Below are 4,327 nucleotides of genomic sequence, written 5' to 3'. Positions count from 1 at the left end.
AGGTGTCGATAATTTATTTGTTGGGGTGCAGGGGTAGCGCAGTGGTGAGAGCACTCGCCTCCGACCAATGTGGCCCGGGTTCAATTCCCAGACTCGGGGTCATATGTGGGTTGAGTTTGTTGGTTCTGCACTCTTCATCGAGAGGTTTTTCTCCGGGTACTCCGGTTTTCCCCTTTCCTGAAAAACCAACATTTGACTTTGATTTTACTTGATTTGCGTTAATTGAACTATTGTAGTTTACAGTGTTCCAAGTAGACCAATTTCGACATATTTAAATTCAGTCCTAAACAAAAGGCATCACCTCGAGGTGTAGGGGATTCCCCAGAGCCTCGAGATGACGCCTTTTGTTTAGGACTGAATTTTAATATATAGAAATTGGTCTATTAGTGCTCCAGCGCAAGAATGACTCGACATTTAAATAAAGTTCCTTTCCGTTCCTCACCCCTTTTGCTCTTCTAACTCGGTAACTGGTCGTTCTTTCCTGGAGTTGATCCACCCCATGTATTATTGTGTCTAAGCAGTCGTTTTAACAATTAAGTGTATGAAATCTTAGGTAAGCACTGATTTTAGTGATGAAAAATTAGGGTTTGTTAGCTATCATTTAAGGGTCGTCAGAATATTGTGAGGCTGATCGACTCTGGGGCGGAATGGCCTTTATTTATCTCTTTACGTTATATTAACTTTTAATTATAATATTGTTTTATACACAATGGTCAAATCCAGATTCAGAGAGAGACATACAGTAATTATTAAAGCGCAATATTGTACTTCCAGACCAAAGGATGACTGGAAAATAAGAACAGCAAGTGATAATGTGGCAGAATCCCTGGTGAAACCATCTCAGAAGGATGTGGCTTCAAGTGCAGCAATGCAAGTGTATTCAAGATATGATGTGTTCATTTCGTACTCTCATCAGAACAAGACCCATGCAGACAAACTACTTGCAATTCTCAGGTACTTATTGTGCCCAGTGACCATCGTTCTCACCAAAATCATTTCATGTCCCCGTTGCATGCAATGGCAATGCATTGACCATCAAATAATCAGATGCAACAACTCCCATTTGGGAGTTGTTGGTTCTGCAGGTGTTGGCAGTTGTGTGCAAACAGTCGCAACAACTCCCAGCAATGTAAGGACGTGCACTGTATTATGGGAAGGATACGACCCATGAGACTTTGTGAACTTAATAAAATATGTCTGCCATCTTGTTTTCGACATGTTAATGCGGGTCAACACTTATGGCCATCCCTCAAACTGACATTGGACATTTCGTAGCAATTACACCACGCAATATCCCATCTTAATATGACAAGCTTAGCGCTATGAAAAGAACGAAAACAGGCAGAATTGGAGCTTAAGTTCAACAAGAAATAGCGTTTCTAAGCTAAGCCGCGCTGATCTATAGTATTTAGGTCTAAAAACCCCGTTGAAGACGGTTAACTTTCAATTGTTTTGCTGGGTACTACCAAATACTCTTAAAAATTCGACTTTCCAGGGGCTTGTCTCGTTAGTCTAGTGGATATCGGAAACTGCAAGGTGAAGATCCGGGTTCAACTCTTTGCCTCGCCTATTCTGAATCTTCTCAGCTTGTTTAAAATGTTTGTTTCGTTGAAGTACATTTGAAGTATAAAGTACATTGTACGTCGTGTAAGTGGAATAAAAGGGGAAATGCCGGTTTGAGGATAGAAATAAGTGACGACCGTTAATGCGTCGCTATCTTCGTGGAGACCATATGTAATGCGCGTTCGTGGCCCCAACAATATTGGAAGAGCCGTGCAAACCGGTCAACATCGTTGCGCTACGGTTCGGCGATCACAGAACAAAATAAATGTTGGGAGTTGTTGGCGCAAAAGTTTGACCAGTTTCAAACTTCGCGCAGCAACTCCCAGCATGCAACAGGGTGTGCAAAAGGAGGCTACGCGTAACACCCAACAATGTTAGGAGTTGTTGGCGAGCAATGCTGCGTCCGTTTTCACGGGGGCTTAAGCATCAACAGTGTTTCCAACAATAATATAGTGAGCATGGTGCTCATGGTGTTTTTAAGTTAAGGTCATCGTGATTGAAGAAGAGATTTAGGGGGCACTTTGCGATATTTATCACTGGAATAGACCCTTCACGGTTTTTGGCGCCATCTTGGCTGGGGGACAAACATAGCTAAATTTATAGTAAATGTATGGGATTTTGGCCGACTTTTAACCGCTGTAGCACCGCTAAAAAGAGACGGATTTTCACAGTGAAAGTGTCTTTTAAAAGACATTTATATTGGGATAATTTTCATGAAATGTAAAGAACAGATTCAGGCTACAACGGCCGTAAACAAATTTCTAAGATTGCATACAAACCCTTCTAAAATCATCACTGCAATTGCCGCGAAATTAGTAGCAACATGAGAAGATTTATTATTCGAGTTTACGGACGTCATGCCTTCCTAATGGCCTTATTTTCTGTTGAATGAATGATATCAATAAAACTATTTAAAGCAGTGGCAAAAGTTGGAAATCCGTCTCTTTTTAGCGGCGCTACAGCGGTTCACAAAGGTGGCCAAAATCCCATTATTACCTTTACTGTAAATTTAGCCATGTTTGTCCCCCAGCCAAGATGTTGGTCAAAAACCGTGGGAGGGTCTTTTTCTTGACACAAATGATGTTTAAGTTGAGTAGAGGGGTAAGAGGACAAGGGGGTGTATCTCATTGCTTGTAATTCTGGACATAGTGCAGTTTTCAAATGACTATCGAAAGTAATTACGCGATTGCAATTGCTATGCTTTATAGTGATTGGTTTAATAATCTCGCGCCAGTTTATCAACCAATGAGAAGGAAAACCAAGAGCAATCGCGACTTGCACGCGCGATGTTTCCCGCGCTTTAAAGCAGGTTACATGGAATTGCTACGAATTTGGATTGGTTCATTGCTTTGTTTGCACCTGCTATGATTGGTTGATGTAATTACCGTGGAATTTGTTTTGCGACACTCACTTGAAAACCGCTCTATTCACCATCTGGCTAGGGAATTCACGTTAAATTGCGCGCGAAAAACCGACATCGCGATGATTGTGATATCGCTTTTTCAAGTGAAATTTAACGTGGAATTCACGAGTCAGGTGGTGAAATTTTCCTTGAATCGTATAGCTTTTCCAAAAATGCCATTCAATTTACCTTTGGCGACATGCAGTTACTGTATTCAACGAGCGCTAAATATCCATTTGTAAGATATGCCTCGACTTTCGGGAGCCAGGAAAATCTTCCTCACTCCCGCCAGGTTTTTGCATTTTAAACGGGAAAAAAAATGCTTTGAAAATACTTGTTTTCCTTTTTCGTCTCAGTTGCTATGTAAGGTTACGCGTTGCTACGGTAAAATGTCCGTCAGCCTCGTTTTAATTCGCAATTCTACTCTGAATACCTGGTCTTGATAGCCAATCAGATGGCGAGATTCTTCATCATCCTTTCGTCTCTTGTGGGATGAACCAGACCTTTTATAGCATTGTATGGAAGTTGACCGTTTAAATTATTCAGATATGACATTTTATGCATTTTCTGTCAAACTCCCAGGTCTGTTGACCCAGATTTGAAGATCTTCATTGATTCTGCTGGGCTGAACACGGGCACATCGTGGCAGCAGCTGTTGTACACTGCATTAGGTAAGAATGCTGTGTGATCACCAGCGACTAAAAGCATTTCCTTCTGACGAAGGGCTAATGCGCTCGAAACATCAGCTCTTGCTTAATACCTTATCGTTCCTCATTTTACAGATTCATCAAAAAGCGCATTTGCACTTTTGTCACCGGAATACATACAATCCAAAGTATGCTGCGAAGAGTTTTGCTTGGCGTATGCCTTGTTTATTGACAAAGACAGGTGTTTGGATCTTGTAAGCCTAATGGTTGAGCCTGTCAATGAGCTGCCCTTCTGGTGTGAGGGACCCCTCCCTGTCGACTGCACATCTCCAGGGGTGGATACAGATCAACTTCTATCCAAAGTGTGCGTCGACTTGGTCAACAGACTAAAGAGTGAGTCTCTATCGCAAAGCGGAATATTTGTTTACAATTTGTGCATTATTTGCATAAGACCTTTTTATAATATTGTCTAATCGATCAACATCTACAATCTTGGACAAAACTCTTAGGAAAAATTCCAGCTTAAACATCATTTGACATGCACTCACAAAGTATATTAATCCTCACCCCCATCCCAATGTTGATATTGTGCTTCAATAAGCACTTAATGACTGGCCCTAAGGGAAACAGCGAGATTTGTTTCCACGGCGTCGCTTCGGGGAATACCGAGGGTCGAGGGGAAACAAAACTCACTGTTTCCCGTGGGGCCAGTCAT

This window comes from Montipora capricornis, chromosome 9 (assembly GCF_036669925.1).
Source record: "Montipora capricornis isolate CH-2021 chromosome 9, ASM3666992v2, whole genome shotgun sequence".
NCBI classification, from domain to species: domain Eukaryota; kingdom Metazoa; phylum Cnidaria; class Anthozoa; order Scleractinia; family Acroporidae; genus Montipora; species Montipora capricornis.
This window is presented reverse-complemented; position numbering follows the sequence as displayed.